The sequence below is a fragment of the Drosophila innubila genome, assembly GCF_004354385.1.
Source record: "Drosophila innubila isolate TH190305 chromosome 3R unlocalized genomic scaffold, UK_Dinn_1.0 2_E_3R, whole genome shotgun sequence".
NCBI lineage: Eukaryota > Metazoa > Arthropoda > Insecta > Diptera > Drosophilidae > Drosophila > Drosophila innubila.
In genome coordinates, this window is record NW_022995380.1 from 183,221 (window position 1) to 197,199 (window position 13,979).

The 13,979-nt window shown below is 36.8% G+C and overlaps 1 long non-coding RNA gene across 2 annotated transcripts in view; it reads right to left on the minus strand.

The window, feature by feature from the left end:
* Positions 1 to 12,475, minus strand: part of LOC117792346 — a 58,635-nt gene extending 46,160 nt beyond the window's left edge. The window contains exon 1 of one of the 2 annotated variants that reach the window (XR_004618164.1): positions 11,931 to 12,475. This is a non-coding gene — a long non-coding RNA (uncharacterized LOC117792346). Of the gene's footprint in view, positions 1 to 7,919; positions 8,036 to 11,930 lie in introns of those variants that run through there. The other variant, XR_004618165.1, reaches the window with a different exon arrangement.
* Positions 12,476 to 13,979: the final 1,504 nt, after the last annotated feature.

A 13,979-nucleotide genomic window follows, 5' to 3' on the forward strand; every position in this document is an offset into this window, starting at 1 on the left:
CTGATGCATTCATATTCCATTGGGTCCAGTTGTGTACCGCCTCGGCGTTCGCTCCATTACTTGCCGCTCATTCGATTATGTCGCCACACTTGTCAACCCCCTTCCATGCACTTCTCCCCCCCACACACTCACACACTCTCACTTGGTTGTGTGTTACTTTTATAGGTCATATGTTGGCCCTTTGGCATCTCCAGAACCAACACGACCCACACCTTCACCCGTTCCCACACAGTAGCCATCGTCGTCGAGTGGTCGCTTGTTCGTCTATTTGTTTGTTTATCAGTCGTCCAACCACCCAACCACCCAACCGACCCAACCGAACGAGAACGAGCCATTGAGCAGCACAAGGCTTCCATCCATCCAACAATCCAAGCATCCAAACCTCACCATCCACATCCATTCAACGACGTCATCATTTTTCCCATATGTATCTTTTTTTTCCGGCTGCTTTTTGGCAAACTTTTTATACCCGTAACTTAAAAAATAAGTAAAAGGGTATATTGTGTTCGTTGAAATTTCTGTAACAGGGAGACGGATGAATTTACGACCCTGTAAAGTATATATATTATTGATCAGCATCAACAGCCGAGTCCATATAGCCATGTCATCCTATCCGTCTGTCCGTCTGTCTGTGTGAGCACCACCAATTTTGGAATACAGATTTCTATAGACACTACGCAGGTCACACAGTCTTAAAGATTATACGTTTTTTATGGTAATTAACGTTTTTTATTGATATTATCTATTATATCACTTAACCGCAGCAAGATCGGACAAGTAGCACGCCAGTAATAGCTAACCAATGTTGTTGAAAATTAATGAATTCTAGCACCAAAAAGAATGCAGTAGCTTTTATTAGGTGCTGATTTGCATAAAGTACTTTAATATATATTGAAATAAGTAACGGGTATTCTATGGTCGGCACCTCGACTTTAGCCTTCCCGACTTGTTAGTTGTGCTGTTGTTCTCGCTCTGACTAATGTTGTTGCTGTCGTTGTTGTTTATTAGACAAACACAGAGCCTCAACTCACTCGCCACAACCTCGAATTCCCCAATGGAATATGCTCATGTGCATAAATTCTTGTTAAGCATTCCCCAGACCAGGGCTACAGACACGGACACGGACACGGACATGAGCAGGAAACACTTTCACTCCTCGCACTACTCTGACTTTGTAGTTGTACAATGTACATGATTGAGTCTACTATCTGCCCCTGCTCCTGTTTTGTTCCTGCTCCTGCTCCTGCTTCTCCTTGGAGCACTTAGTATATTCGCGTCTGTGTCTGGCTGCCAAATTGGTTACATTTTCATAATGAGCAAACGCCGGGCATGACAGGCATTCCCGGACTAATTCCGATTGTCATGTGTATGTGAGTGTGTGTGTGTGTGTGTCTGGCGATATGGAAATGCCATAAAAGTCTTCTTCTCTTTGCCCAGACCGCTAAACTTTTTCCCATTAATAATTTCCATTTTCAGAAGATTAGCAGCCAACGAAAAAGTTTCCTAATGTTCCCTCTTGGTAAACTCAAGGCGTTGATTTGTTGTATTTACTGAACTGGCTTATTTATGAACGATGCCAACGATAGAACTGAGGGTCACGAGTGAGATTTTGAGATTTTGAAAGAACCGAAAAGCATTTAATGTATGAGCTGCCAGAGAAATGGAAAGTAGATTTCAATTCAAAGTGCTTTAGTTATAGACTGGACAAATGATTTAAGGAAAGTCTACACGGAAAAAAAAACCAACTTCTAAAATCAAGAACATTTATCGTAAATATTTTGTTCTTTAATTAAGACAATTATAAGACCATGTTACTAATACTATGAATATTAAGAAATTAATAAAATTACTATAGAGAATATCTAAAAAAACTAAATTCTTAATACAAGAATATAAATCTTGGATTCTTTGGAAATTATCAACATGTACTATTTCATGTGTAACAAGAAGTTTACCCGTGGTGCTTTGGTAAGAGACGTCGCTTCAGTTTAACGTTCGAGTCTCACTCGGAACAAGGTAACATAAAATTTTTTAAATTACCAAAACACAATAAAATATATATAAACAAAATTGTAATCATTTTTAATATTTATATTTTTTTACTTAAGTTTTAAGAACATTTATTCTTATAATAAGAACTTGGTCTTATTTTAAGAAATGTTTGTTCTCGACGCATTTTCTAGACCAAAACTCTAAGTTTTGTGAGCAAAAACTTGATTTAAGAACGTATTTGTTATCCGTGAGAGTAATGAGGATCTACCTGCCGCCTCAACTGTCATCCCTCACCCTTCATCCCTCTTCCGTCACCCGCTGTGGAAGTAGATCTTCTCTGTCGGACTCTGGCGACGCACAGCATCGAGAAAAGGGTTCGAGTTTGGTTACGGGTCGAGTTTACTTTTTGTGTCTGTGCCGCTCTAAATTCAATTACCAAAAGGCACAGAAAAAATATGGAATTTTGTCAAAAAAATGAAGCGTCTCTAATTTTCCGAGAACCACAACATTTCTCGCAACGGGAAAAGTGAAAGTGACATACGCGGAGTCGCCGTTTATGACAGCCATAAAAAGTGCAATGTTCTAGCTGAAATTTTGCTGTCGGCTTGGATGGGCTTCCAGGGAACGGGTTAAAAGATAGTGCTCTCTTTTGGTCTCTTTTCGGTCTGTTTTCGAACTGCTTTTGGACTGTCTGTTGGCCACATGCTGCTCGGCAGTACAAATATTTGCCAACGCCAGCTGCAGTTGCAGTTGCAATTGTGTCTCTGTTTTTAGACAGACTCTTTGTTATGTGAATTGACTACCGTCTGCCTGGCAAATGGAATTTATAGAGCCATCGCGAGAAGCGACTTTGCTCAGCCATTAGTTTTGCGATCGTTAAACTTATGGATACCAAAAGCGACTTTCTGCTTGGCGGATCAACGAACCAATCGCAGAGAAACAGATGCCAAAGGCATCTCCACAGCATTTCCTCAATATGAATGCGATTTTATATAAGAAACTTTTTCGATACACATTATTATTTAATTCCAAATAAAACTGCGTCGGCCATCTGCACGACTTGTCGGTAAATGCACAAATGCAATGGTTCACCGCTGGGTGCAGTTCGCCATAATATTAAAATGCATAAAATGCAACTTTCGCAAAGCGGCTTAACTAAGCGACCCATAGAGGGAAACGGGTTTTTGTCGCATTGTCGCATTGTCGCATCCGTCGGCTTCTATCGTCTGAAATAAATACTTTATTTAAATGCGCCAACTTAAGATCCTAAAGTATGAATTTTATTCAAATTGCGGCTCTGAATAATGACTTTATTGAGAAAATAAAATGTTTACTAAACGACAATTTTACTGGTTATAAGTGTGCTAATGTACTTGATTTTATTAACGATTTTACCATATTTCTTGTCAACTTTTTATTTTATTTATTTCATTTTAAGATTATTCAAAAATAATCCGATTATCAACTTAACTCCTTCACATACATTATATCAATTGAATTTGAGGTCAAGGGTCATTTAATCAATCAGCCATTGGGCTTACAGTGCCTACTAAATCCCTCTCCCACCCCGTTAGCTGACTGAAAACTACAACTATTATTTGACTTTCATTGCGCATGTGCGAATATATTCATTATTCTAGAAAGTTGTGGTACACACACTTATGTATATGTATGTGTGGGCCACTTTAAAGTTCAAGTGCTAACCATATTGCCATGATGTCCTCAAATTGGCCGCAGCCTCAGATCCCTTTGCATTTGCATACAAAACAACAACAACACCCAAGTGTATGTGTGTGTGTGTGTTGTCACAATGGCTGACGATATGAGAATAAATCTAAATGCAGCTCTCTGTTGTTTCAATTCTGCACTCATGCGAGCGAGCAAGTGTGAGCGAGACGACAGTATGGAACTGCATCCTGGGCATCGGTGAATGCTATTGCTGCCTCGCTTGCTTTAATGCACTGCAGATAAGCAGCAGCTCAGGCTTCAACCTCGGCCTCAATTCGACAATCGCTCTCTCCCGCTTGCTCTCCGGCAGTCATAACTTTCTCTCGATTTAACTGTGCGTCTCTCAAATCAGTTGCTTGCCATATGAAGTATGAACAGTTGCTCATATGGGGATAAACTAATACTAAAAATAGTTAAATTTCAAGGAGACTAGGCAATGTTATCAGTACAACGGACATTAACAGATAATAAAGCTGCTTTATTGCTATAGTTGTTGTCGTTATGACACTTTAATGTCCCTTTAAATTCATTACTCTCGTCACACTCCAATTTGTCAAAATATTTACTATGTCGATTAATGAATGCGAGAATTTGATTCACATTTTATTGCGGCATTTATCGCCAACAACAACACGCAGATAACTTGAGACTGGGGAAGCCTTTAACAACATAAATAAACATGAATACATACATATGTACATACATATGTCTGTATCAAGTTTATGGTCATTTGAATGCCTTCAAAAATGCCAAACGTTAAGAGATAAGTATTAAATACAGAAGCTGAACGAATATATCTTCAAAAACAATTAAAAGTCATTTAGCGAGTGAAAACTGTAATAGTTGGAGCTTATGCTTTATCGAATCTCATTCGCAGAGAATTTAGATAGTTTCAGTTGTCCGTCAACCAGAAAAGGAGCAATAAATGAAATTGCTAAAAATATCTGGCAGGTGCTCTGCTTCGTTATCTGCTTTCTTTCATTATCTCGGTGCGTGCTTTGTTTACAGTACATTTGAGCATTTGAAAACCAAACTTAAACTTGAGCTAAAACTCGAGAATATAGTATGTGGGTGTTCTGGGTGGTTAGGTTCGATGTTGGCACGTCTAAAGCTGAGAGTGATTGACACTCACAAGGAAGCTGCTCTGACTGTCAGTATTGTGCCAAGTGGAAAAGGAATCCAAGGAACGTGATTTTCGGTGTTCCCATTATTGTTGTTGTTGTTGCTGTTGTTATACGTAAAATTATGATGCGAAACGAAAATGCGAACGAGTCAAGTACGAGTCGAGAATGAATGAGAGGTTGTTCGAGTAGTACGAACTTATAGGATATAGCTATATGTATGTACACTGAAAGAAAGACCAATTTTTAAAATCGAGAACATTCATCTTAAAATTTTTTTCTTAAAATAACACCATTTTAAGACCATATTTCTAATACTTAGAATATTAATCTTATAATTTACAAGAATACATGTCTTAAATTGTTAGGAAAGCAAAAAATTTGTCATATTTTATTGGCGCTATGGTTAGAGTCGACGCTTCAGATTTAAGCAGTCATGGGTTCGAACCCCACTCGTTAAAGAAAAAAAACTCAGTAAATTAACATTTATAAAACTTGTCAAACCAGAATAAAATATGTATATAAAAAAAAAAGAAAAAATATCTATTTAAAAACCTTTTTGCTCCTTGCTCCTTTTTAAAATGATCTTAAAATCAAAATGTGTTTTCTTTCTTTAAGAATTTTAAGCTCTCGACGCATGTTTTAAACCAATTTTCTTAGTTTTGAGACCAAAATCTTAATTTTAGAACATTTTTCTATCAGTGTAGCTGTATGTATGTATGTATGTATGTATATGCTCAAGAATAGTATGTACGTGCTCCAAAATACATACTTACTGCTGGGGATTGTTGTGGTGAGGTGAAGAGAGAAAGGGCCAGGTCTGAATGGAAACAACAGAAATTGGCAAAAACAACAACAATTGGCAAAAACAACAATGGAACATGCCCATGATGATAATGGAATGGTGATGATAGCTTTGCTGTGCTTTTGTTATTTCTTCTGGCAATGAGCGAAATGGAAACTCAACGAAATCAACGAAAATAAAATCCAAAAGAAACAAAAAAAAAAATGCGGCAAAACGCCAGAAACTGAAATGGAAACTAAAGTAAATCGCTTTCGGGCATTTCTCAGATACAGATACACACACTTTCCACATTCCACTATAGATATAGATACACATACATATATACGCATATATTTGTATGTTCTGCGGGTCGAGTCAAATATATTTCAAGTTTCACATTTTTCGTTTCCTTCGTTTTCGTAAAAATATTTAATTTTATCTCGGAGAATGCAGCCAGAAAATGCGAGAACTTCAAAAGCTTTCAACTAAATTAAATAATTTGCTTTTCTTCTATTCTTCGGTTTATTTTTTCGTTTTCTTTTCATTTCATTTCAGTTTGAAAATGGAAAAATTCTAGAGAAAAGCGAATTATTTAGCAAATTGCATTTGACATTGCGCAGAGCAAAGAGCGAAGAGCAAAGAATACAGAAGATGAACTGGCAGTTTCCAAGCTATAAACTGCAGAGCGCATCATGGGCAATGCCATGAATACCCTGTACATCAGATTATCTAATGAGGGTGTATTGCAGTTATGCAAATGTTTGTTATAGTAAGTAAAATAATTTTTGACTTTTGGCATTGTTTATCTAAGAATATTTCAAGACATAAATTAAGAACAATGTGCGAAAAATATAAGCGAAATTGCTAGACTAGTAGATACCCTGCAGATAGCTCTTAGATATGGAAAAAATATCTATATTAATTTAAGTTGGTTTTCAATTAGAAGAATTTAAGAGTCTATGATTTTCGTACTTAAACAGTTCGGAATTTCTAAAGTTGAGAACAAAAATCTTATATCAAGTTCGGTTTTCGCAAGTACAGAAATCTTAAAATGATTTTTCAGGGATACTTTAAGTACGTTTTGTGGTTAACTCAAATTCTGTAAAAATTAAAAAAAAAAACTACTTTAAGTATACAAAAATCTTGAACTAAATCCAAAATGTACTTGTTTCTAGTATAAAACATTGTCTAAATAAATTAATTTTAATTTTCAAACATACACTAGTATATGTACTAAAATTAAGCAAAATACCAAATGAAATACCATTTAATAATGGTGTATTTTGTTGGTAAGTGACCTTTCGGAACATTTACCAGAAATTTACCGGAAATTTTACCAGCGTTCCAAGCTTAACGTCATCTTTGCGTAGCTTGAATCAGTTGAGAATTCTAAGGTGCGACAATGAAAAAGAAATATCCCAATATATACATTTTTTTACCACGAAACGTTCTTACTTTTAACTTCCTTTCAATCTTGAAAAAAAAAACTATTTTAAGTAAAAAAAATCTTAAACTAGTTAAGTACAAATAACTCAGTTGTTTCTGGAGGTATCTTTACGAGACTTACGGATTATATATTTGCCATGGTCTTATATATTCTGAATAGGTTTGGCTAAAATCAGTCTACTATTTCGGACAGCTGCCATAGGAATGGGAAGTCAGAATTCTAGTTCACAGCAATTTAAAAATTTTAAGAACGAATCGGTATAAATTCAAGTACGGTCGTACCTAATTTTAGGATGGCATATTTTTCTGTGTGTACTATTTAGAAAAATCGAAAGTTTTACAAAACCATAAAGATAATAAAAAGATGACAAAATAAACAAATTAAATAAAAAGAAAATTAAATATTGCGAATAATTATTGATTATATCTAGACTACCTGTCAACGACATAATCTGTATACACATTATTTAAGTATTTTTGGGATGAATCAATGCTTTTGGATAAGTAAAAATACAAGTAAAAGTATAAGATATAAGACACAGATACATTTATGTATCTGCAGCACATGACAAGATCTATTCCGGTCTCAGTTCTCAATTCTTTATTCTCTAGTCTCGGGACTCGGCTGTAACTCATGTTGAGAGCACAAATGAAATATGGCCGCAACGGAAATGCTAAATGGAAATCCATTCGCGATTACCATTCTGACTGTCTACTGTCTACTGTCTGCATGTGTGTGTGTGTCTGTGTATACGAGTATGAGCGAGTGTGTTCTTGTTGTTGTTGTTGTTGTTGGTGGGGAATGGATAATATCAATCATCGGACATTCTTCATTTTTGTTTACTCACTTTACTTCACATCACCTTTTGGCTTGCAGCTTGAAGCCATTGCGGTGTCTGTTGTCTCTTGTTGTTGTTGTTGTTGTGGGGCTTCTGTTTGCTGCATTTGTTGTGTGTTGTTTGTTTGTTTTGGAATGAATTGTTGTTGCACATTCACATTGGGACCTGCAGACCATTTTATTTATTCCAACAGCACACGACTTGAGATTGGAAGTTGAAGTTGCAACTCAAGTGGCACACACACTTCTCTCTCTCTCCAAGATACGTTCTCAAATAAACATTGTCCAGCTGCGTCTAACTGTGCCTGGCCAATATCTGGCCAATGCCAATGCCAATTGGCCACGTTTCATTCGATTAGATTGGAGCAAATTGAGCCATGTCGGAATGTCGGAATGTTCACTTGTCGGCGTGTTCAATCGATTGCAATTCCAATTCTAATTGCAATTCAACTTGCTTGCGAATGCGCCGTAACAAATACCAATTGGAGTCGCCCACCTCGAAGATTGGCAATTGCCAACTAAGGCCAAATTAATTTTGCATACCATTCCGTCAATGGAGATAGGAAAATCGTCAATAGGGAAGACTTACCATATCATGTGTCTATTAAAATTTTTGTATTTTGTGGAAAAGTTTACAATTCGAAAAGAAAAAGTATCAGTCAAAAGAGAATACAGATTTTAAAAATTATTTTACTCTTTTTGTCAAACTTTTAATGAAAATATTTATACAATTTCCAATAAATACAATAGCGTAACTCTGTTAATACACTATATATACCTTTTCGTTTAATATAATATTAAGTATAACAAGTTTAGTTATTTGAATACAATCATTTAAAAATTGTTAAATTGTAAACTCTAAAAATTAAATGAGTAAAAAATAAAAGAAGTGTATGAATTTTTTTATTATATTATTTTATAACACATGTAAAAATCCATTTAAAAACTGAGTTTATTTGTTTATTTATTTATTGATTGACAAATTATCAACTTATCTTTAAAGCATAATTTTGTCAGCTTTTCTTGCAGTTTTCGCCCACTGTGCAACAATTGACATTGTGATTTACAACACTAAAAATTATTCAAGAACGCAACAATACAGAAGCAGACATATTTGTTCACCCGGACAACACTTCCCCCCTCCGCGCTGCCCCGCCCCCACCACGCTCCCGCCCCTATCTAGCTCCGCCGGACGCGGACGCACCTGTACAGTGAAGACCGCAGGCGACGCCGCCGACGTTTTGTCATAAAAAAATAAAACGAAACGAAATTGTCATCAGTTTTATGACTTGCTGCTGTTGGACTTGAACAGAGAATGGAAGTGCGACTGGAACTGGGATGGGGATGGGGATGGAGGTGGAGGTGGAGGTGGGGACTTGGACTGGGTTTGAGTCAGAGAATTATGGTAGTATGGGCCATGTTAAGAACTGACTCGTGCTGGTTGCGTGTGTCGGAAAAGTCGTATATTAGGCAGCTCCTTAAAAACTCACTTGAACGGAAAACGCAATGTCGGGTTATGACATGACTCAACTGATGGTTGGTTGATGGCTACTGGAATTCGCTGTGGGCCTCAATACATTTAATGAGCTGTCAAAATTATCATAAAACAATTAAATGCACTTCTCACTCATGGGTAACTTTTGGCTAACTCATGGGTATTCAATCCCTAAAGGTAAGCTAAAAAGCAAGTTCTCACTTCGATTCTCCTCCTTCGTCTTCCTCTTCGCCTTCGTCTTTGTCACTGACACTAATTGGCAGCTTTATTGCCCAGTTAAATCGTAAAACTCAAATTTTATGCTTTGTCACTGAAACGATTATGACGTCCGTTCAGGCAGTTCACAACAGTTGAGATTCAAATACCGCCCCCCGTTTCCCTCCCCCTTCCCTGTCCAGTGGATGATAGGGATGGGGAAGTGGAGGACAATCTTAAGGCAGCTTAGCAATGCCGGGATTTATGTCGTTACTCGCAATATTTTGCGCCAATTTACAGTTTGATTTCAGTCTTAAGTTCTTTCTCTCTCTCTCTGTGTGTTTATTTATCGCATTTTGCACATACTTAACTTTTTCCCTTTCCTGGCCATGTTTTATGACCAAAAGACAATTGTCAAGAGCCTTGACGTTGCCAGTTTAACTGTAATTGAAGGTAGGTCCCTAAAATATATCTCTGCAAATGATAATACTTTATTTTTAAGTAATTTATTATTTTGCCATCAAATAAATATATTATAATATATTTATTAATAAAAAATGCTAATTAGTACTAAAGAAATCTTGAGACAATTATCAAGTTAACATTTCTTTTATCTTTGCTCTGATTCGAACTAAAACTATTTATATTTATAATGGTTTCAAAAACTAGCGTATTCATGTATTCAAATGCGAAAAGTAAACAAAAAAAACTCACTCGTTTCAATAACAAACTGAATGTATATACATATGTATAAATTGATATATAAACATATATTATGTATACCTTTGGCCTGTTATGCTATTCAAATTTGATGCTGTGGCACGTGAAGGTGAAGCTGTGACGAAAGAGATGCGAAGCGGAGAAAAAGAAGAGAAAGGGAAAGGGGTAGAGGAAGACGAAGACGAAGGGCAACTCTTTGCACCTTATCACGAATTATAATTATTGATGCCCAGACTCGTCTCTTGCCTCTGTCGATAAATGTAGGAAAAGGTATTGATGGCATTTAGTTGAGACTCGAACCATAGTAAGTCAGAATCCAATTAGATTCGGTGACTGTTGAAATAGTAAAGTGGATGCTCTTTGCTTATTGCTGCCATTGTTGTTGTTATTCCTGTGCATTTTGTTGCTGTTGTGTTTTGCAATTGTGCCAATCATTCTTATCAGCATTGCCAGCAGCCCTGAGGGAATTGTTGTTGCTGAGATGCACACAGCCAATCGCCCCCATTGCAAAATTGCATCGGTTGCCAACTTTGTTGCCAAGTGGGAAAAAGGAAAAGCGCATTATATATTCCAACAGGAACAGCAGGGTCGATGGGGGAGACGGGAGATGGCGAAAAGTTGTGAAAGCGAACTGAACCGAACCAAACCGAAAAGAAAAGAATGCAATGAATGCGAGCAAATCGTAAAAAAAGGAAATTGCATCTACCCAAAGCTCAGGAACTTGCGCAGGACTTTGAGATTCTCATAAATTCTAACAAGATTTCAAGCTGCGCCGCGACTTCCCATCGGAATAGAAGTTGCATTGGCGGGCGCCCTTAGTGGAGTGGGAAATGGCCTTAGTCAGACCATCTAAGTACGTCCAATAAGCAAATGGCAGCAGCAGCAGCGCAGCAGCGACGGCAGCGGCAGCGATTGACGCAAGAGAGGCGGGAGGGCAAAGAGCGAACGCATGAAAACCAAAACAATGCGACGCTCTCAGCAAAGCAAACAAACAAAACCGTCGCTAAGAGAGCCACCTGAAAAAGAACAGGTGCAACCATGCAGAGAGAGCACAATTAAGAGAGACAGAGAGAGAGAGCGCGTAAGAGAGACAACTAAGAGCGAGACACCAATACCAACGCAAAGCGACGCTCTTAAGAGAGCACTTTTTAAGAGAGCGGCCACGCATACATTGACAATAAGTCAGCGAAGAGCGCCGCACTAACACAAAGCCAACGCCAAATTGTGAATGTATTTGTGAGAGCGCGCAATGCGTTCAAATTCAAACAGTTTTGAGTTGTGCGTTTGAAAATACATGTTTAAAATATTACAAATTAATATCAATTAGCATATTTAAAATCGATGAATATATGCAAATTAAATATCTAGAATTTATTCAAGAAATAATATATTTAATTGGTCTATTTTTGTTTCCAATTGACGTCAGTAAATTTGAAATCCAATTGGGACGTTTTGATTACTGCTTAGAACTTAGCATAGACACATTAGACCGGTTCGTGTATTAGATAACAACCCTTGTCAAATACCATATATCTCCTTCTCACTCATGCACTCAGTGTGATCATTTCAACCCCCGTTTGCCTAACTGTTCATTTTCATTCCATCACTTACCTCGTCGACGTGACGTCGCTGTCGCTGCCACTAGCGCTGCCTCTGCCTCTGCCGCTGCCGCTGCCTCTGCTTTTGTGCATCCATCCCTGTGCCGGACAATGTCGCAGTCCGGGCACAGCGCAGGCGCACTCGTTCAACAGTCACGGCGACTGTCGCTACTGTCGTTACGGCATTGCCGACAGGCACAAAATTGCCGCACAAGCACAAACAACGTTGGCCTCTTGTTGCTGCGACTGCGGCTCTTGTTCCGATATTCCGATATTTCAGTCACGTCACAGAACTTCACAACAGCCGCCGCTGCAGGTGAGTGTCGGCAGCTCAGCAGCAGCATGGCCGCTGCATGCTCGCCCTCTCTCACATCCAAGATGGCTGCCGCTGGCGTTGCCATGACAACGCATACTCTTCTCCTCTTCTCTCCCATTTGTTAGCGTCGGCGCTCTCATCCACACACTTGCCTGCTCTCATACATTTCATACATACATTCCGCATGGAGGTTTTCTGGTTTCTCGCCATTGGTTTCATCCGACGGCATTTTGTAGCTGCCAACTGAAAGAAATGTTGATAAGCAATTAACATAAACAGTTGATAAATAATTCCAAAAGGATTAAAATTGAATTGTATACATTTACATTTATGCTTCAAATAATTTATCTATTGAAAGTATAGTACATATGTTTTATTGTTGGAATTGGCAAAAAAAATTTTGTGGGATATTGCAATTTATACTAAATTGTTAACTTGTCACATTGTTAAATATTTTCTTTAAATTTAATAAGTAAAGCACATAATTTTGTAAATTGTTCGTACACTCAGAAATATAATTAAGATTTCTGTACGCAAACAGGCAATATTCTAGTACAAACGGTCTCAAAAGCTGTCTAAGCTGTGAATTTACAAAACTGATTACAAAATTTCGAGTTCGCTTTTCGCAAACCCTGATATTTTAAAGTAGATTTTTCCTGGGATTTTTGTATCAAGTACAAAACATTGTCATATTTTATTTCATTTGATTCTTAAGTTATTTTACAATGGCGTATTTTGTCTAGACGCTGAAAATAAATCTTGAGCATATCCTGAAGTGTACTTATTCTTAGTACAAAGCTTTCTTATTTTCAAGTTCATTTTAATTAAAAAAAACTATTTAAAGTATAAGATATTCTTAAACTAGTTTAGTATAAATAACTCTGTTGTTTCTGGAGGTATTTTAGCGCGACTTTTTTATTTGGCATTGTCTAATATATTCTGACCAAAAAAAATCTGACTAGTTATTATTTGAGATAGCTGACATTGGAATGACCAGTCACAATTTTAAATTAAAGATTTATTAATACTTAATTTAAAATTTGTAGTACACAGTAATTTTAAAATTTTAAAAACAAATCGGAATAAATTCAAGTAATGAAAATAACTACAAGCGGAAATCTTGAAGTTAATCGAAATCTAACCATATACATTCAAGTTTTTATTATTTATTTACTATTACACTAGGTAAAAATTTAAAAAAAATCTCTCTTATTTTTTTAATTATATACGCATGTTAAACTTTTTCATTCTTTCATGAAATCTAAAGCAAAAACTAAAAAATAACAGAATAGTGTTTGGGATAAAATATATTAAATATTCTCTGAGCTTCATTATAAATAGTCATGGTTTCAACGAAGGCGATCAACTTTGACGACCGAAAACATGAAATGCTGAAATATATTTTAAATAAACATTCAGAAATCGAATTTAAAATAAAACACAACATGGACGCATTTAGTAAACTATTTCCGTGAAATGACCATAAATTTAAAGTCAGTTTGAGAACGGAACCAATGAAAACTTTCAATTCAATATCCATTTGACATACTAACACAATCCCCGAAAACAAACTCATTTTTTGAGATATCTGCGATGCTTTTGGTGCTGTCGAACAAAAGCAGAAACGCCTTGTTGACATTTGTCAATAAAAATAAATAAAATACCATTTGGGCTGGAAGCACCTACGTGAAATCCTCCTACTCCTAATGCCAATGTTCCTTTCCTTTTCTCTTTCCCACTTCCTCT